General features: G+C 38.3%; 1 protein-coding gene across 2 annotated transcripts in view; it reads left to right on the plus strand.

The window, feature by feature from the left end:
• PLCB1 (phospholipase C beta 1) overlaps positions 1–22,505 on the plus strand; it is a 681,789-nt gene that overhangs the window by 275,551 nt on the left and 383,733 nt on the right. The window lies entirely within an intron of this gene.

Below are 22,505 nucleotides of genomic sequence, written 5' to 3' on the forward strand. Positions count from 1 at the left end.
ACTCATGGCCAGATTGGTAGTTTTTAGAGGTTTTAGGATTTCCACATTACGAGTGAGGGATTGTAGACCTGTATTTGGTATGTACAGTGTTGGGGGACTTCAGTATTCATTCTGATGGTCCACATCTCTGGGTTTCTGTGTATGTAGGCACATTCTACACAACAGTGTCAAGTTCTCCACATAATGTAACGTCAACAAAGATTACTTTGGAGTCTGAGTTTTCATGTGAGGGTCTTGCAAAGAACAAAATATTAGCTGAAATTTAACTTAAAAATTTCATTGGAAAGCGCCTGGATGCTATATTAGTCTGCTCAGGCTGCTATAACAAAATACCACAGAATGGGTAGCTTAAACAACAAAAATTTATTTCTCACAGTTACGGAGGCTGGGAAGTCCAAGGTCAAGGTGCCAGCAAGGTAGATTTCATTTTGAGGCCTCTTCTCTTGGCTTGTAGGCAGCTGCCATCTCCCTGTGTGCACACATGACCTCTTCTTTGTGTGCTTCAGGAAAGAAAGAGAGAGGCGGAGAGAAAGAGAGAGAGAGTTCTCTGGTGTCTCTTGTTATAAGGCCACTAATGCTATCGTATCAGGACTCCACTCCCATGACCTCATTTAATTTTAATTACCTCCTTATAAGCCCTGTCTCCAAATACAGTCATACTGGGAGATGGAGTGTGGTTAGAGCTTCAACATATGAATCTGGGGGGGACACAATTCAGTCCATAGCATATGCTAAAATTCAGAACTAACTTCACTGCCTTACCAGATGATTATGTGCAGTGGTTTGTGGCAGTTTTTTTAAACCCTATTTTCTTTCAATTCCATGTTTATTTCTTTTCTAAGAAAGTCTTTCCTGCATTATCAAAGAGACAGGAACCTAGAAGTGGCATTTGAAGCTGCCAACATTAAACCTTTGATCTATTGAACCTAGTTACCAGCAGAACAAGGAGGAGAGGTATCGCTCATCCATCTAAATTCACAACTCAGAGGTGCAGAAATCCAGTTGGCGTGGAAAACATTTCCTGTCCTGAGTTAAATTTAGCACTGAGCCTACCACTTCTGGATGATTTCTCCCGGTGGCACCCATAGGGGCGGGACAGTGTGACCCACTCTGCCTTTGCTGTCTGTAGGTTTTCTCATCACATGTGGGATCCATTCACCAGCCCTGACTAGAGCCAATTTCCCAGAGTGAACAGATTCAGCGTCATGGGCACAATCAGCTGAGGTTAACCAAACTTGTAATTAGACCCAGGAAGGTTTATTAATACAGTTTGCTTTGTGGAGTACAGTTACGACAGGAAACAAATTCCTTGCTAGCATCCTGTTCTTTTTTTGCACGTTAGTTGATCAAGAGGGAAAACCTCAGACCTCAGAATCAGGAGTATAATTGTAAACATCTGGGAATTTAACTTTCTAATAACTGTAAAATTTTAACTGTCAGCTTTCTAATAAATGTAGAGTAAAACTGAACTTTCTAATAACTGTAGAGGAAGAATGGATTCTAGAAAAATCTCTGGGAAATTGTTAATGAAGTGCTGAAAGTTTTAAATTTGGGGAGAATATGGTTATTTTGATTGGCAACATAGAAGCCATTTTTGCCTATGCTTTCTGAAGGTCTCCCACAAAGAGGGGGACCAATAAATTGCAAAGTTAAGTGCAGGCTGTGGAGGGAAATTGCTGGTGTCATATTCCATCTGTGTGACCTTTGGCAAGTTCCCTAATTGCCTGTGCCTCAGTTTCCTGAGCTGTAAATGGAAGCCTCACGGGGTTGTTGCAAGGATTAAATGAGAAAATATATAAAGAACATAAAAGAGGAGTAGGCACCAAGTGAGTGTTCAGTAAATGATGGGTATCATTGTCCTCCTCCTCCTCCTCCTCATCATCATCATCGATAGGTTTTATCAGATGATAATGGTTGTATTCATCTGAAAATGCTCCACTGCTAATTGCCCCAGGAGTGATGTGAATGAAATCTGTTTGTACGTAGATGCTGAAAGTGTTTAATTTTAACAGTATGACATCTAGAATAGTTGTGGGTAGAACCAGAGGATAAGCTATTTCTGTGGAAGAATGGTACACTTCTTTCTGTTGAAAAATACGAATTATTCAACCCATCATATTTTTGTTTTTGCCCTTACTACCAGAAAATTACAAGATGATTTTCAATCACAGTGACTATTAGTTTCTGTGACTAACGTGTTTATTTCTTTCCCATTCTTAGGAATTTGATTTTCTGTTCTTAAGCTAAAAAGCACAATAGATGTGTTTGTGTGTACCACTTCTTAGAAGGAGGCAGGAAGTTCGTTGACAATTGTTTAATTCATATTCATTCCAGTCAGTTTGTGTCTGCACTTCCTTCTGGAATTTAAACATTTTTGAAAGCATGGTCTCTATCTTGTTATTTTTCATTTATATAAAACTTTACTGAATGCCTACATGTGTCCAATACTATAGACACTAAAGTTTCACAGATAAATAAGACCTGATCTCTATCTTTAATGGGGTTAGCATAGAGCAAAAAACACAATTATAAAATAATAATATCTACCATGTATATGAACATCTAAGATCAGGAGGATGGGAATTTCTTCCTTATTCACTGATTTATCTCTGCTGTTAAGACAGTTCCTGGAACAGATTAGATGCTCAATTAATATTTCTTCAATAAATTAATAGTTCTTCAATAAATTACTATGCCAGGCATTTACACATATTAAAAATTTTAGAACTAATATTTTTAGTTATATCTAAATATATCAGAACTAATGTAGCTCATAACTATATGCCAAGCACTGTACTGAGCATTTCAACAAAACCATGAACCGGAAACGGTTATTAATGTTATGAAACAGAAGTGAACATTGAGGTCTAGAGAAGTTATATAATTTACCCATCGTCACACAGCTAGTAAGAGCCTATACCCTTAACCAATACCTCCATCTATTGCACTGTTTTACTCTAATACTGCAGAGGTAGAGGGATAGTTTCCCCCACTTTATAGGTGATGAAACTGAGATTTCCTAAAGCAGGACCTGCGTAGTGGAAGGCATGTTCAAACTGACACTCTCAGGACTCCAAAGTGTTCACACACTCTTTTCACTATACCACCCAGCTTCTCATGCACATAGACAATTAGGCATATAAAAGTTCTAATGAAAGTCTGTACGCATTGTACTGGGACCTTGTCATGTAGCCACAGTCCATGATTCCATGGCATGTAACATGCCTGCACTAGAATACCTATTGAAATGAATTGAGATTCAAAGTTAACCCGTTGGGGATGAAATTTGGCACGATACTTAAAAGCTACCCAGGGATTTGAATTTGTCACTCTTCACTTCACTGATTAATTCTTGTGTAGATATACTAAACATTAAGGCGGTTTTTATCCTTATCACACAAAATTATTGAACATAGATGTAGTAGACAGAATTGTGAGATGACCCCCATGATCTCCACCCCCTGGGGTTCATGCCCTCTATAATCCCCTCCCCTTGAGTGTGGGCAGAATCCAGGACTGGCTTCTAGCCAATGGAACACGACACAGATGAAGGGATTTTGCAGAGACAAAGTCCCAAGTCAGTTGATTTTGAGTGAATCAAAAGTGAGATCTTCCTGGGTGTGTCTGACTTATTAGGTAGAAGTCCTTCAAAAAGAGACTGGGCCCTTGCTGAGGAGGTAGACTGTCCTTACAGACTTGAAGAAGTTAGTGGCCATGGTGAGGGATCCCATATGGCAATGAAATATGGCAGGCTCCTGGAACTGCAGGCAGCCTCTAGTGTCTAAGGCAGCCAGAAAAAAGCCAGGGCCTTCAGTCATACAGCTCACAAAATTGAACTTAGCCAATAACCCAAATGATCTCAGAAGAGTATTAGTCCCCAATCAAGCCTCCAGATGATAACACAGCCTGGCTGACACCTTAATTGCAGCCTTGTGAGCTGCTGACAGAGGACTCAGCAATGCTGTGCTTGGATGTCTAACCCATGGAAACAGTAAAGTAATGTATGTTGTTGTAAGCTGCTAGATTTGTGGTAATTTATTATATAGCAGTGGAAATCTAACACCTGTGCGTTAGTGACACATCAACTGTAATCCCAACAGGTTAGCCAGTGTCACCATTTTGTCACCATTCTTATTCCTGTGGCTCCATTTCTCACAAGTAAACTTTTGGATTCAATTAAAAGTTAATATCCCATTTCCCTTTATCAGATATACTAAAAAGGCAAAGAGTTTTTTTAAGGAAGCTGTGACTAATTTAAGTACTTTTCAAAATACCCTTATGGTGGTTGACTAACTCCAGGTGGAAAAATGAACTATAATGAGATTTCAAGCATCTCTAAGGAATAATTAGAATAATGCTAGGTGATTCCTAGATAAGATATGCTAAATTTCCTCTCCATGTGAGGAAGATAATGGTGTGTGCTCTACTTCTTTTGAAAGTTCTATCATTAAGAATATTGAATATAATAAGTGTGTGTATACATTAATTTTTTTTGAGCAATAACTATTTCTGCTTCACTAAATCTAGAAATATCACTGTTCAGAAAAAACAAACAAGCAAACAAACACTTCAAGGTAATGCTCTTACGTTGTTACTACATGGGAGGAGATTTTTAATTTAAGAAATATATTATCACCTAACAATGCTCTTCTTCCTTATCTCCTTCTCTTCTCTCCCTTCCTTTTAATCAGTTCTTGGATCTTAGTATCTGTTAGCTCCCCTTCATGTAATGCGCCCCCCTGCTCTAGGCTTATGTCTTTCTAGCTCCAAATTCAAGAAATAGCCCTGGTTCCATTTGCTCCAGCAAAATCCTTGGTGTACCTTTCAGTGCACTAGCTTATATCATAGGCCAACCCTTGATATAGTCACTGTGGCCATGGGCTTTGATGATCTAGTAGGCCAGGCCTGGAATGTGTGCCCTTTCCTATAACCGGGAGCCAAGACGGTCTATCAGAACCACATGGACTGGAGTTCTATTTTCAAAAAGAGGGAAATGGATAAAAAATTTCCTTTACTGAGAAGACCTCCAGAAAAGGGAAGTTTTCCTGGGGGTGGAAGTTGGGAAACAAGTTTAGAATCATCCCAAGATTAGAGGGAGTTTGGCCTAGAAGAGAGAACACTCTAAAGCACCTATTTACTAAAATATCTCCTATTAGTACAGGAATAGACGACTAGATCCCTGGAATAGAAGAGATCAGAAACTGTTCAGATAGGCATAACTCATTTAGAATGGCTGCATGAAATGCTCTTTCATTATAGTGCTGTTGTTTTAGAAATGTTTTCATTAAACTATACACAAACACATGAACATAAATCTTATAGTACTGAGCAATACAGTTAATATGTATTTCTCGAATAGCCAGGCATCTAGTACAATAGAGTGACATCCCTATTGTTTCCACCATCAATTTGTTCTCTCTGATGTGGTGTCTATAGCTACCAGTGTTTTGTGTTATCGTGAACATTTCTGAGCCAAGGTGACTGACAAAAATTTGCATATGTTAGCTCTGGCGTTGTCCACCAGAGTGGCAAAGAAAAATATCCTATTTGATGTTAAAATGCCACTTTTACAGGGGTTCTGGGAGCTCTCCAGACAGTGATCAAGGAAATATTAGGCAAAATTACCAATTATGTAGTTAGTAGGTATTAGGGGAAATCTTTGAAAATTTAGTGAGTCACATACACATCACTGCAGCCTTAGAAGACTGACAGCTGGAAGAAAAGAAATCGCCAATAAATGACACTGAGAATACATCTCCTTACAGACTATATCATGATGAGAAAGTCACTCCCTCAAACATAAATAAATTTACATGAATATATTTTATACATTTTATATATTTATAAATATATTTTATTTCACATATTTATTTTATATATTTATATAATTATTTTATTTCATATATTTGTGTCTTTATATTATGTTTTATTTTTATTTTGTATATTTTTATATTTGTTTTATGTGTTTTTATATATATATACATAATTTCATATGTTTATTGGTGGTAATGAAGCATCAGTTATAAGTGGCATTTCCAATTAATCGGGAAATGGTGTCTTCTGTAAGAGTATTGAGACAATGGATATCCACGTGTAATGTAAGTAATTGTGGCATCCTATCTCCCACCGTATAAACAAATAAATTCCAGATGGAATAAATATCTAAAACATTGAGGGAAATCCAAAATTACTAGAATATGTGAAAAATAATTTTTACAACTGTGGAGTGGGAGAAGACATTTCTAGACATGATATAAAACCCAGAAACCAGAAAAGAAAACGTAGACAGATTGTCTACGTAGCACTATTAAATGTCTGGTTGGGAAAAGACACAACAGACAAGGGTAAAAGAGAAGTTACAGGGTTCTAGGTCAGTGACTGAAGTAGTTGCAGTAAAGATGCCAAGCTTTGAGGCATCTAGTGGGCGTTAACACACTGAAGTGTTTCTTATGACTAAGAAATTCTTTTATTGGCCCTTTACAAACAATACCTAAAAAAGAAACCTCTTCTTTTAAAGACTTCAAAAGATGACAGGGTGTATTTTTCTCCTATAATCTCCAAATAAAAGTAGCATAAACTGTTACTATTTCATAAGAAAAACTGAGCTACAGAGATACTCAGGTACTTAACCAAGGGAGCTGAATTTTCTGTCAAATTCTTTTGAAGGCTTATATGGCTCATTCTATTCAGACCACACCCCAAACGGACATTTATCGCTCTTTAAAGTTGTGTGGTATTTGGATATTTAGATTTATGACATTTAGATATTTAGATAGATGATATTTGGATGATATGTGGATGGCAGATCTGTAAATAAAACTTGGATCTTTTCTAATATTATGCTTCATCTACTGTATTTTCTAAATTCTGCCTTATGTTTGATTAAAACCCCTTTTTCTCTTCCTTTTACTGGTTTGATTTTTTTCTTTCCTTTTTCTAGATTTTTGACCTTTTTACAGACACAGAAAACTCCTCTTACCATGCACTAAAGTTTTTAAACTTTTAAAAACTTCCTTTGACTAAATCATCCCCTGTCCTCTTTTGAAACGATCACCTCTACTTTCTATTTTAATTAACAATATCCCAGAGATTTGAAAGTTTATTGGTGGGTGCATATCTATTATCCTGTTAGGTGTACAGAAGTGAGTCTTATAAAAGATTATGTTAGTTTCAAAGAATGTTGAACTAAAGGAATGATAAGAATCTTACATAATAGAATTTCACATGATCAGAGCCTTTTTCACAAGAGCATTTGAAATATAAACTGATCATATCAAGATCACCATGAAATGGGGTGATTTAAATGAGTTACGTTTGGACAGAAATACCTTGTAGCTTGAAAGCCAGCAATGAATCAGTGGCTGGAAAACATATCTCTAAGTCTGGAAAATCATTTTAATGTAGCCAATATTCTGATGGCAAAAAAAACGTTTAAAGATTTCTGAGTCCCATAGCTAATATTGATATGAGTGGTGGGAAATCAGGATATGTTCTTTTTATTGTTCTGTTTTCATTCTTCAAAAACCTTTGGAGTCTTTTATTCATGTTTTTATTGTCTAAGAAAACTGCTTAACAGTTATAGCTGGAACATTGAAAGGAGAAGGGAAACTCAGAGCAAAGAGGTCCCCAGTGACTCCTTATGGTTCCTGGATTTTCTGCGAGAATTGATTGCTATATGTTTTTCCATCACACACCTTTTAACCAGGAAAATACTTGTCTCTTCGGGGCTTACTCATGTTTCCATATATCTGGAAAGTTTGTATATTACAGCTAGCCACAGCTAAGAAATTAACTCAGCCTCCCTATTTTACAGTAGAGGAACTTGAGGTGGAACAAATTCAAGAGACTTTACTGCTGTCATTCAGTGGAGTAATCTTTTCCAAAAGGTATCATAACAGAAAATCTGGTTATGTCCTTGCAAATAAGTAGCTACATTTCTTGACAATGTTCTAATCATTGTTGTATACAACTGAAGTTAAATCATTGTTTCTAACTGGTGATACTCCAATTAAAGCAATATCGTCATTTCTTCATTGGCATCAAGCATTTATGGTTAGCTCTGCAAAATTTGAGTGAGAATTTTACCCATGTGATTCTCTTTAATAAAAAGTAAATCAAGAATTACATGGTTATAGTTGACATCTATGTGAAAGTATCAATTTTCAAATTTACAGCCTATAAAAGGATACTCACAGAAAAGCCTAATAACAAAGACCATCAACCAAAGGCTTCCTGAATATTATATGAATTTCTGAAAGGTAGAGTGATTTGCTACAAGCAAGAATTGCTTTGAATGCATTTTCTAGCCAAGGCTTTTGCAGTGTACTAGTTGCAAGATAATCTGATCACAAAATAAGAAATTTGATCATTGTAATTCCAACTCATGTCAATAGGAAATAATAAATACTCTTTATTCTGAAGGTTTGCTAAGTGACTTACTGTTTATCTAAATACAGATGGTTTTGCATGAACACTGGGGACTAAATGAAACACTCTTTGCTTCCTAATGAACCAGGCAGATATGAAACATAGGCAATGACTGACGACAACAGAAGATATCTCTGAAACTATTCATGCTTCCAGCAGAAGTAGGAATTCCTATGGGGAGATGGAGGAAGGAGAAGGGATAGAATCCTCTTCAAATTGTCTTTAGGAAGGATGACTATCCAGCCTGGCTTGCCCAACTATGAAGCTCTTTGTATTGGAAAACTTTCTTAAACTAGTTTAAATATCAGTACAGGAGGCTTAACTGAGCAAAAACAATAAGGCATTTTACCATGGAACTGTTATATAATTAATATAAAGAAGCATTGTATCAAGATAAATGAATATAGAAAATAAAGATTTGGTTTTCAAGAAATACACTTTGTTCTAGTTCTGATTTCACATAAAAGAAAACATGAGAAAGCACACTGAATATAATTGAATCCAGAATATTTGTAGAAATAAAATAACCAAATATATTCAGTTTATTTCTGTGTATGTGTACAAGATATGGTTTAATGATTCTGTAGTCTTTTTTAATTTTTATTTTGAGAATTTTCTAGAAAAATCTATATATGTTTTAAGTGCTTAATTTTACCTCTTTATCTTATACATAGTTTTCCTGATTTTTAAAGTTTAAAGCCCAGTTCAATGAAGATCTACATTAAAAATTTAGTGAAAGCCCCAAGCCAAAATTATCTTCTTTTGCAGGTAATTCAGATGGATCTTTCTTGACATAAATTGTCAAGATCTACAGTACTATCTATTCAATTCTTCTTGGTTTTATTGATGAAACCCAGGAGATTAAAGTACCTTTTCCATGCTGTAGAAACCAGTAAAACAGCCAAACATAAAAACCAAGCATGCTGGGATAATACTATTTAATTATGAAATAGCTACTGAGTCATCTTCATCCTCTTGAACACTAGTACAACCCAGAAAGACTCAGTAAAGCCCAGTATTCTGGAGTATAGGAAAAATTGCATTTGACATTTTGATTATGAAAGTATATTGTAAAGTTTAATGCAAATAACACTTGACTGTGGGTCCTGGCCTTGGACTACATTTTTCTCAAAAGCAAAATTTTTGGCTGGTGTGTCAGAGGCAGGTTCCTCCATCTTGATGGGATGAGACCCCTGACTTTTATACGGTAATGGAAGAGTGTATTGTTCAATATCAATTTAAAAATAACTTTAACCAATGTGGAAAAGAAATTGGCAAGAAAGCCTATTGACCATTAGCCAAACTGGAGAAGGGATGTATCCTTATTTTTCTCTATTTGCTGCCCCACTTCCACGTCACTGCTCCCAACCCCCAGCTGCCATACTGTCTCCACCATCATCTTATCTACTTTTTGCCCTAGGAAGGTGACTCTCATGGCCAGTTTGAGTTTGGTGAATGGGAGGCACATTCGGGCTATTGAAGTGCAAGGAGAGAGAAATGTGGGGTGTTTACCTGCATACTCCCCTCTCCTTCAGCACCACATTTCTGACAGTGGCTGAATATCTCCCCAACTGCAGCTCACAACAGACAGCCCCTCTGTTATGGCTCCAGCTCTCACCAGTTACAGTAATTCTATTTCCATCACACCCCTACCTCACACTTCACTCCATCTCTTCAGGCCCTGGGATAATGATAGCCCCCTGTAGTGGCTAATCCTGGGTGTACCAGCTTCCCTTGCTGGTTCTCCTAACCTACCTACGCCCTTCATTAAAGTCTCTTCACTTAATTTATCTGATTCAAATATTTGGGGGGGTGGGGCTTGGGTCTTGACTGATACAGGGTTTTTAAGTCTCTGATTTGGGAACACGTAGGAAAGAACAAGGTGAGCATTAGGAGTCGGCATGAGTGGGTTGTTTAGTCGAGCAAGTTAGTATCTCTTTGTACAGTCATCCCCAATGAATGAGTGTTTATGAAAGACTATATCTCAGTGTTATATCCTTCCTCTTCTTCTGATCAATTATTTTTATCAGGAAATTCTATGAAGCCATCATGGAAGATGTTATTTTCAAATTTTATTTGATGCACAATTTGGAGATATAGGTAATTCATTGAATAATAGCATCAAGATTCCAAGAGGTCTCAATGATCTGGAATCCTTTATATAGAATTGGAGTTTTATTGAAACCGCACACAAATCACAATGTGCATGTATGAATGTACATACACTGAGTGATTTGCTTTGATCCTAAATTCAGTGTGAGGCAACATTGTGATTTGGCTGTTTAGAAATATTCATTACATTTTAGATATCATTAAAAGAAGTCAAAGGCCAACTGTACTCTGCACCAGTCAGACCACATCTGGAGACATGCTTTCTGTTCGGGGCACTACCATGAACAGGTAAATAAATGGGAGAGCTATATGGCAAATGGGTCCAAGCACAAGGTTCTGAGTGCTGGATTTCAGTGACCTGGATTTTACTCTTAGCTCCTTCACTCACTAGCTGTGAAATTTGGGCCAGCTGCATATCTCTTGTTCCTCATCTCTGAAGTGGGGATCCTATGACCTTGGAAGTATTCATTGAGAGAATGTACATAAAGTGGTGCCCAGTACATTCCAAATACTCTCCAAACAATACCTAGAATACTACTAATCATTATTAGGGTGTGACTAGTCTGGAAACTAAGTTACATCAGTAACAATCCAGGGAACTGGGAACAATTTAGTTCGTGTGAGAGAAGATATGCTGAGGAATAGGGTAGGCTTCTTTAGAAATGTGAAAGATTGTCCAGTAGGAAAGAGAATTGCCCTAGGAAGTCAGAAGGAGACATTCAGCGGAAATTACAGGGAAATATAATTTGGCCCAATATCAGAAATACCTTTCTATTCTCTAGATCTGTCCAACAAGGAAACAGGGTGATGAACGACGTCTTTTTGAGTCAACAAAAGCTGAATAATCACCATGTGGAATATGATTTTAGCAGGAACTCCCACAATACGGGTTGGAGTGGGGGAGGGCCGGGACAGAGGGAAAAGGTGACAAAATGACCTTTAATTTCCCTTTGGGACTCTACAGTTTTGGACTCTGTGTGTTTGTTGGACAGAATATCAGGAAAATGCATGCAACCTTTGTTTGTATTCACGTTGCCCTCTTTCAAATCAACTCTTGGCAGTAGCCCTGAGACATGTTGTCCCAACTTGGTATTGACAATCCCCCTATATTTCCTGTTCAGATGGTTTTGCCTGCCAGAGACTCTTTGGGTGGCACACAATGGCTTCTGTGTCGCCAGCTTTGCAGACTTCTTTAAGAAACTGTTTTTTGGGGATAAAAGCTTCCTAACTGGACCAAATCCCTTTTAAAAGGATTCCTTTTCTCGACCAAAATGAAAAATCTGTTGAGCAGGGGAGAAACCTCGCAGTGTTTGTTTTCCTTTTGGCCCTGCCAGGTGTTTCTCCTCTAATTGAGCAGACTCTGGAAACCTTAAGCGCACATCAGTCTTGCTCCTATTTCTGTTTGCACCACTAGTAGTTGATAATTATAGCTTTTCAAAGATACTCAGTACCTGCCACGTTTTTGGTGGAAGCAGAGCCGTTGTGTGGAAAAGTGGCTGATGTATTTCTAAGTAAATCTGTAGATGTGTTATGTTTAGAAGGCAGCGAAAGAAGCCTGAGATGGCAGAATAATTGCTGTGTTAGGGCGCCGCTGAAGACAAATAGTGTGCCCAAGACTGTGAAAACCCTGTCTTATAAAACTTGTTTCAACATCAGGGCTCCTGCAGGGACAGAAATAGCAATGCCTACCATTTCTTAGCAAATTTGGAGAAAATGTCAATGTCATATCTCAAGGATAATTCGTTTTTGAAAAATGAGTGTCCTTTCTACTGACTATTTCCTTTTTGGCAGGATGTTTTTGGCTTTTCCAACTATGCTTTCCTCCCCTGTCTGGATTTTAGCTGTTTGTATGAGTGGTGATGACAACGAAGTACAGAAATGGATCTCACACAAATCAGTTTCAATTTTTTAAGGTCAACAGGTGGCTTATAGTTAAGAAACGAAATTGCATCTGCTGAAAAGCATGGCACAGGCAATTGAATGGGATGAACTTGGAGGTCCCTTCCAGTCCTGATGTTTTCTGATTCCATGAGCACAGCAACTACCAGTGAATGTGACATTTCATAACTCATCAATTGGCTATTTCAAATGCCAGCTAAAGCGAGAATGGGAATAGAATATTCTTAATGAAAATTCAGTGAAAAGACTAACAGAAATTGGATATATTTCTTTGGTTTGGTGAGCATTGCTGGCAAAGAAAAAGATATTTAGAAATATTTATTTAGAAAAATGAAAATAATTTATTTTGATTGAATCCTTACTAATTGCCAGGTCCTGTATCAGGCATTTTATATGCATAGGGATTCTATTATTATCACCACTTTATGGATGAGGAAACTGAGGGTTATAGATAATCTAAAGTAGTGTCATGAAGCTGACGCCAGGCGAACACTCTCTCAGCTACTATATCATGCTGCTTCTCTATAACAGACACTAGTGATTCACCATGTGGGGCATCCCCTTGGCCCACTGGATTTCAGAGCAACTGTCATAGATGGTTCATTGCATATTGCCAGCACCTCACTTCAAGTGCATGTGGGAGAGAAATTGGAAGACCCCTCAGTGAGCAAGTGCAACATGGAATACAGGGGAGTTAACATCGTCAAGGGACAGCCCTCAACCTATGGAATAATAGGGGGTAGTTTCTGAGTAAACGCACAGCCTCTCTGTCCCCCAGGAGAATAGTTCTGAGGCACAGTTTCTCAGAGGGCCTCCAGCAGGACTGAGCCCACACTCAATGCAAAGTAGTAACAAACTCATTCCTGTATCCTTTATTAATGACTCTTCCCTCCCTATCTCATTTTCCACACTTCTCTTTTCTGCTTCTGGGATCACCTCCCAAATACACTTCTTGAACTGATGTCCTTGTCTAAGGTGCTGTCTTGGGGGCAAGCCAAACTAAGACAGTCCCTAAGAATATGTAACTATTCTATTTGTTACAGGCATAATCTCACTAATGGACTACAATGTCCATTGCTCTATGGGGTTGACTATCACAAAACCTAAGTTTATTGGGGAATATTTCTGTGGCATCAAATCTCTAATTGTGTAATGGAAGTTAATGATAATATATTGAATTTTTTTCTTTGGAATTCAGTTATTCAACAAAATAAAATAGAATCTTCACCACACATTAGCCTGACTCCTTTGAAGTCTTCAAAAAACCTAATGATTTAGCATGAATATTTCAAGATCATTTTTCCTAGGCTTCCTCCCAGCCCACTCCTGGAAGTGTCTGCTATTAATTTCCTTTGTGGTCTTAGATGAGTCAGAGATTGTAGATGAAATGATTGTGTTCTCATTCCTTTTGAAAAATTTCACGCCAAATCTCCTTCCATCTACTCCTAACCTAATATTTATCTCTGATGGATTAAAACAGCTACATCAATTTGGGGAAGAGTTTTATTGAATGCAGTGAACAAAGTCATCACATACATTTTTCTTTCACTTTCTTGTCAATCTCTGAAATTAATGGACAGGAAGAAGCACCCATTAGTTGGGACCATTCTTAGGTGGTGTTTTATTTGTGAGAACAGTGCATTTGGTGGAGTAACAGACTTGCCCAGAGTTGTCATGTCAGAATTCTACCAATGTACTACTGTTTTCTTTTTTGTCTCTGCTTTCTTCAGTCTCTGCTTCTCAAACATCTGGGTGGCTTTGCTTCATGCCTCAAGCACAGTACTGGAATATGTATACCTTTTTTCCTCAGCGTTATAGAAAGCAAGATCTCTTCTTAAGGATTGTTTTTAGTGGAGCATCCACCAGAGCTTCCACACTTTGTACCAACAACCAACCTACCTGGAGGATTTTATCTGAGGAATTGTACCATCCTGCATTCATGACATATGACCAACTCAATAAATTGGGCTAAAAGTAAGACCTGGTTCCTGGAAGCTAATGCTACCTTGGACAGTTAACAAAAATTTTGTGAAAGGACTGTGGTGTTAGAACAAACACCAACTAGTAGATGTCTCCACACTAGACCTCATCACCTTGCTGCTAAGTTGTAAAGAGTGGGCTTGTACCTGATGAAAACATTTGGCAAATTTGTATGCAATGCCAGTGGCAGATACGCACCAAATGTCAAGAAAAGATAAGATTCTCACTGCTGCCGTGCTCGAGAACTATATCAGTGGTGGGATGAATGCTAAATCTTTACAGTAATATAGAAACTGTATGCTTGTTTCTATATATATATTCTTGTTTCTATATGAAAACATCAGTGATACATTTTTCATTTTTGAAACACATGGTGTTCGTTCATCGATTCTGTATTCAGCTATGCTTATATATGTCCCTGTCATAAAATTATTTTCCTATTAAAAATTCACTATATCCTTGTGATAAGAAATAAAAGAATTAGTTTAAAGAAAAAAAACCTGGCAATTTGTATTTGGATAAAGATTTTAAATGGACTTGTTTATTTCTGACTCATCATGTGAACCCCTGTCAGCTTGCCTTCTTTAAAAAAGCATTTTAAAATTATTTTTTATGAGTAATTGCTTTCCTTCCTTTCTCCCTCCCTCCCGCTCTCCTCCTCTTACTCTCCCTCCCTTTCATTTGCCTCCATTTCCTTCTCCTCCCCTTCCTTCCTTCCTGTCTTCTTTCTTTCTTCCTTTTTTCCTGTCTTCCTTCCTGCCTGCCTTCCTCCCTTCCTCCATCCCCTCCTTCCTTCGCTTCTTTCCTCCCTCCCTCCTCTCCTTCCTTCGTTCATCTTCCTTGCTCCTTCTTAACCTCTCTCTCCCCCTCCCTCCTTCCCTTTCTTTTTTCTTTCCTTCTTTCCTTCTTTCTTTCATTCATCTAAAAATCTTGTAATATAGGTGTTTGAGGAAATTATTTTAGTTTTGATATCCACTGCAAGGTTCTCCTGGAATTCCAGGCCTGGAATTCTGTCCTATTTTTAAAATTGCTACCAACTCTAATAAGAGATCTACTAGGAAAATGTGAAATAATTTCAAATGTGAGTAATTCGTTAAATGGTAATATTCATGAAACAACTGTGCTTCAGATGGTTCTCAATTTGCAAAACATCATTCTCTTTTAATTTTTAACTCTCTGACCTGATGCCTCTGCTAGGAAATAAAGACTTTTTGGTAGAGAGAGATTATTCTTTTTTTCCTCTTCTGTTTTTATTTTTACTTCATCTGTTAGCCTTTTTACCAAAGTCAGAAGTTCAAGAGGAAAGTGAACAGGGCACTCCCGGGAGTTTGTTAGCCATGTGACAGCATATGCTAAAATGACTTAAGGAAATGCAACATGGTCTACTGGAAAAACACTGAGATTTTAGGGAGAAGAATTAGATTCCTGTTCCAGCTCTGCCCTTAGTTGATTGCCTTGGGCAAGCATCAGTATCCTCATTTGGAAATTGAAGTTCACTTTCCAAACATTTGTTGTGCTCCTCTAAAGTGCTAAGAACATGTTGGCATGCTGGAGATTTAAGATGACTAACATATAAGTGGTGTCTTTGAGACATATAGAAGAGAGGGTGAGCTAAAATGAATAATGGTTTGTGTGCTAGAATAGAGCCAGGTTTTACAGTGGGAGGCTTTATTAATACTGCTCAGTGAACCCTGAAAAAGAAGCATTTGTTTCTGTCCAAAGAGACTGGAGGCTGAAAAAGCCAAAGAGAAAAATGATATTTGATTTGGATTTTGAAGGATGAATAGGATTATAGCAGATGAACACGTTGGAGGAAAGATGTTCTGGTAGGTACAGCATGAGTTAAATAACTGTAGAACTTACGGAGGGCCTGTGAGTGGTGTCTGAGATGGAAAGTTTGTTGGCATAATGGTCATCTGTCATCGGCAACACCATGTTTGCTTGCCCCATTAAATGTCCCTGAGTACACCAGCTGTCATGGACACCAGAATCCCAGCCATGAGAATTTTCCTCTGTTCATTTCAAACCTGGGCACAAATCCACTCACCTTGAACCCTGCTAGACTTTGCATCCTGGTTTCTTTTATCTACTTGTTTGTGAGTGCGAAAACCCAACTTGGAGTGGTACCTCTGTTTCTGGCACAGCATCCTTCCTAGGGTGCTCCATCCTATAGCTACCCTTCCACTCCAGTCCTTGAGCAGGAAGCCCCCTGCCTCTGAGTCCCAGTGTTCCCCTCACCAAGCCAACAGAGAGCCCTGTAGGTTCTGATGGAAGCTGAACAATGCCATAGCTCCTGTAGCCACCTGACGGGGCTGTTGTGCAGAATAGTGATGATGATATATGGAACAAGTGTTCACTTTGGAGGTAAACAAACTTGGATTTAAAACCCGGTTCTGACTGAGGGAGCCAAGGCAAATTATTTAACTTCTCTGGGCCTCAGTTTTCTCATTTGTATGATGGGGCCAATAGTACCTACTTGGTAGACTTGCTCTGAGATTTTTCATTCAACAAATATGAACACTTGCTATGTACAGATTACTGCTCTAGGGCCTGGAGATATAGCAGAGAACAAAGTCCCTGCCTGCTGGGATTCAGACAGGAAACAAGGAATTAACTACATAATGTAATATCAGGTAGAGATTGGAGGCTGGAAAAAGAATAACAAAAGGTAAAGGGAGAGAGAGAGACACACAGAGTGAGGGTAGCAATATTGCAGGGGGTGGTCAGGGAAGACCTCATACCCGCGTGAAGGGAAGGAATAAACGATGCAGAAATCTGGAAGGAGAGCAAAGACTCTGTTGTGGAGTGAATTGTGCCCCCTCCCCCCCACCAAATTCATATGTTGAAGCTCTAACCTCCAATGTGACTGTATTTAGTGATAGGGCCTTTAAGGAGGTAATTAATATTATATGAGGTCAGAAGAGTGGGACTCCAATCTGAAGGACTGGTGTCCTTTTAAGAAAAGGAAGAGACACCAGAGATCTCTCTCTATCTCTCTGCACACACACAAAGGAAAGGCCATGTGAGGATGCAGTGCGAAAGTGGCCATCTACAAGCAAGGAAGAGAGGTCTCACCAGAAACCAACCCCGGAGGCACCTTGACCTTGGGCTTCCAGTCTCCAGAACTGTGAGAAAATAAATGTCTGTTGTTTAAGCCACTCAGACTGTGATACTTTGTTATGGCAGCCCAAGCTGACTAATACAGGCTCTGAGGCTGAAATTACTTTGGAAAGTGGCTGCAGCAGAGTAAGTGGTGGGAGAGAGTGTTGGGAAATTAGGTGGAGAAGTAGTCAGGATCCAGGACACCTTTGCCACGATGAAGAGTCAGGATTTTATGCCAAAGGTTATGGATGTTTTTGGAAGATATGCTTCAAGAAGTGAAAGGATATGACACATGTTTTGAAAAGATCAATCTGGCTGCTGTGTGGAAAATTGACTCTGAGCCCAAGGAAGGCATGCCTTGGGGAGATCAGGTAGGTGGACAAGGGTGTGAACCTACAGTAGAGATGGTGAGAATTTGTTGGAATGAATTTTGGAGATGGAGCTGACAGAATTTGGTGATGGATTGGATATGAAGTGGGAAGAAACAAGTCAGGATGACTCACAGGTTATTGGACTGAGCAACTGGGTGAGTGATGGTGTTTTTGTGGAGATTGCTATTCTCATGCCTGTAACACTGTTCTCCAGACTCCAGTGTGGCTCCCTATCCCCTCCTCCATGTCTGCGCTTACATGTCACCTTCACACCCAGGCCTTCCCTGACCAGCCTACTTCAAATCGCACTGCCTCTCCATTTTCCTCTCATGCTTTACTTTCCTGTATAGGTGTATTCCCATCTAACATATTATCTATTTCACTTACCAATTTTGTTTATTGTCTTGTAGAATGTACACATCATGAGAGCAGGTATTTATGTTTGTTTTGTCCACTGCTTTTTGGTTCATTGTGCCTAGAACACTGGCACATAACAGATGACCAATAAATATTTGATGAATATATAGATGAATGAATGAATGAATGAATGGGTGAAGCCTGGGGAAGGAGAATCAAAAATTTTATCAAGATGCCTACTAAATAGCCAAGTGGAAATATCTAGTAGGTCATTATCTATCGGATTAAATGAGATAAGGCATATGCAGTGACTAGTACTTCGTAATGATTCTTATTCGAAGTTTTATTATTCTACTTCTAAGCCCACTACATCCACCCCTTACTACACTTTGGTTGAATTTATCTAAGACGTGTAATTCTTAGTTCTGTGGCTCTCTGGGTATGTGGTTGTGGAGAAGGTGGTGAGGGAGGTGGCTGCAGCCCAACTTTGTCCTTTCATGGGCGCTCATTCACCACTGTCACACAAATGGAGGCTTATGCAGATCTCCTACTTCCTTCATAGGCTCTCATCTTTGTGCTGAGAATTAATTCCCATCTGTGTTCAAGGACCGTAATCAAGCAGGGGCAGTAATCAGAATGATGTGTACAGCAAAATCAAAGCTTTTTACATCAAAATCAAAACCACGCAGTAAATTATAGGAATACGTGTTATGGTTTAATCAATGATTCTGATCTTGCTTACATGATTGATGCAAAGGAAATCAAAGATTTGGTTTAAAAGTGGTCAAGAGGAACATATTATGAATTTATCTCATAAAACTTAGTATGTTATGACTTATTTTTTAAATAATAAGATTTTACTATATGTCTCACCATACTACTGTTCTCTTTTGGCACATGAAGACCAAAAAAAGCACCAAAAAACGTCTTTCATTATGTCTTTATATAGGGCCTTGCAGAATGATCTGTCCTCCAAAAAATTCTTTGCAAGTGTGATGATGTAGGCATGAGAAAAAATGGCTAATGTGCTTATACCTGACAGGGTTAAGTAGATTCCTGTCTTTGCTATGAATTGTGAGTGAAAGGTTTGGGGTGATTATTTTGTTTCTCTCAGAGAAGTGAAATAATTGTTTGTTTGGTGGCATTGTTTTTTTTTGAATCTGCACAAATTACAGAATTGATTTTTTACCTCACTCCCCATCCTTAATAGCAGCAGTCAAGGAATAGGTTTATCTTTTAAGGGATGTATTTTCTGCTTTTAATAAGCACACAGGTTATGTGAAGAAAAGTAAATAAATTTTAATATTAAAGAAAAGATTTAATAAGCGTAAAAGGAAAAAAAAGTCCTTTTACTTTCTTTGCCTAAGGCACATTTTATCCAAAATTATCCTCCTTGGACTTTGGTAGAGATAGATTTTTTAACCTACCACTCTTGTTTACAAGAACATACTTTTATGTATACATAATCTCCACCTGCAAAAGGGCCTCTTAGTGAGGTCATGCTTCTTTGCAAATGTATTAAGAGAGTTCAAGCCGAGAGAAAGTTCAAGTGTGGAGCTGTCCACTGTCATTCAGAGTCTGTGTCTATCTGGGGCATGGCATGTTCAATGGGAGTAACTTAAGCTTTCAAGGAGTCGTCTTTTTTTTTTTTTTTTAATTTATTTTTTTCCCCCAAAGCCCCAGTAGATAGTTGTATGTCATAGTTGCACAGCCTTCTAGTTGCTGTATGTGGGACGCGGCCTCAGCATGGCCGGAGAAGCGGTGCGTCGGTGCGTGCCTGGGATCCGAACCCGGGCCACCAGCAGCAGAGTGCGCGCACTTAACCACTAAGCCATGGGGCCGGCCCCAAGGAGTCGTCTTGACCTTGTGTCTCACCTCCACCCCTTACTAGCTGTTCTTAGTTGTTGTAGTTATTTACTTCCTAACCTGTTCTTCTCCATGAACATGCCACCCAGAAATCTGGAGTGATTCTCAGTTCTTCTCTTGTCTGTTGTGTGTAACATAAATATTGTGTCAGTTGTGTGTCCTTAACATGGATATCATCTCTCTTATTGTGTCCTCATTTCTGTCCCCACTGCCAGTGCTTATGTCTTCAGCATCTTTCATCTGGACCACAGTGATGACTTCCTAAGTAGACTTACCTCATGGATTTCTTACCATCCATCTATCTTGTATCTTGCTACTTGGATTTAAAAAATCCAACTTAAATCCTATTAGTCTCCTATTTAAATTTTTTCACTGTTGCCCATAACTAGAGGATAAACTTAAAGATTTGTGAGTTTGTTATTTAATGCTTTTTATAATCCTCTTGGCCTCTTTGTTCCAAATCCACTCATGCTTATGCTCCTGAGGACACACACCCTGCCCTCCAGGCACACTCACATGCATCACTTGCACACTCATTTGCCACCCTGTCCATAACTCTCAGTGCCTTTACTCTTTGTAAAATTACCCTCTCCATCCTCTTACTGGATCACTTTATAAAATTGTTTTTAATATGTGCTCATGGAAATAAATGAAGACCACACAAATGAGAATAAACAGAGTCTGTTTCTTTAGAGCTTGCAAGGGAGTCAGACACCATCACTTGAATTTGGGAGAGACTCAAAGTCAGGCAGGGAGTAAGAAACCTTTATAGTGAAACAAAAGAAAAACTTCAGGTATTCTCTGATTGGAGATTGTTGGCATGGGGATACTGGGATGAGGATAACTAGAAATGGTCATCTGAGGCGGTTGGTTTGGGAAACATGTTTGGCTTTCTTTGGTTCTGAGTTGGAACGGGGTGGGAGGGCAAAAATAGGGGAAGTATAAGTCATTGACGAAGTCATGACTGTTTGGGGCCAATTGATGCAGAGGTTATGGTTTTGCTTCTTGGTCTGGTTGCTGAAAGGTTGTGGTTTGTTTTCTGGCTGATTACTGCAGAGGTCGTGATCACAGTTCTGTTGTCAAATATGGTCCATTGTCCATTTGTATATTCAGTCTCTCATGGCCAATCAATATTTGTTAAATGAGTAAATGAACATTTCATCTTAGTAAGTATTCATTCCCTCCCCTTCTACCTTAATAATAAAATTCTAATGTCCCAGCTTCTTTATCTCTCAATAAATTATATGTCCCTTTCTTAATGTATGGAAAAGGGAGCTTCCACACATCTCTTAAGTGCTGATTTCAAGAGAAAGCAGATTTCCTTGCCCGAAGGTATTTCCCAAGCCTGTACCCTTAAACACTATGGTCTACCACCATCCTTAGAAGAAGCAGGAACTTGGGAGCATGCTTTCTCTTATTTTTTACAGTCCTTTCCTATTGCATATCCAATTTCACCTGTTTACCTTATTTACATTACATGTCTGAGAGGAAAAACTTTTGAGGTTGTAATTCCAGACTCTTATATAAGTTTTTCCTTTACACGTAAAGAAGCTGGCCTTCAAAGCTAACTTTTCCCTCTTAAAAACAGTAATAATCACATGCCATCCACTCTAGAAAAGATACCATGCAGATGAATGAAATGTTTGTATGAATGAAATTGTACCAAATGAAATATTTGGTAGCTACTCTACCAAATATTCTAATAACATGATGTCTACTCTATGAAGTGTTTAGATTCTATTTTTAATAGAATTAAAAGCCAATGTAGAATAAAATTGCTTGTCATGCTTTTACATGGAGGCATAAGGCTACATTGATGCCATTAGATAATTTAAAAGCTGAGTTCCAATAAAGTTTCTGAAAAATCTGATTGGTTTGGAGGGGAGGAGGTGGTGGTGGTGTTCATTCATATCCGTCTTTGTAGAAAGGCAATGGGCTACGATGTGAACCAAAAAACACTTATGCAGCTAAATTACAGAAATCTGTCTACTCATCTCTGAGGAAGAGTTTTGGCTAAGCAAGTTAATTTTGTCTTTAGGCATTTGCATAGTAATTGTATTGGGTTTGACTGTGCATCTGCATGGAAATTTTTTTTTCAGTCATATTCTTTGGACAGAGATTAATATAGTTTGTGGAGAATGATTATATAATAAATTATTGATGTCGAATGCTTAATTACTTTTGTGGTTCGGTTCTTTATAACTTGATACCTATGACTCTAGTCTGCAATGTGTTGTTGCTGCCTTTATTGTTGTTACCAGATAATAGTTACTTGAGTTTTATGCATGGGCTTGGTTTAGGTGTACTAATGAATATCCTCATATAGTATAGGGCTTCAAATATTATTAGAGAATGATAATTAAATATACTTCAGAGGTAGGCATGTGATGT

This window comes from Diceros bicornis, chromosome 19 (assembly GCF_020826845.1).
Source record: "Diceros bicornis minor isolate mBicDic1 chromosome 19, mDicBic1.mat.cur, whole genome shotgun sequence".
Taxonomy (NCBI): domain Eukaryota; kingdom Metazoa; phylum Chordata; class Mammalia; order Perissodactyla; family Rhinocerotidae; genus Diceros; species Diceros bicornis.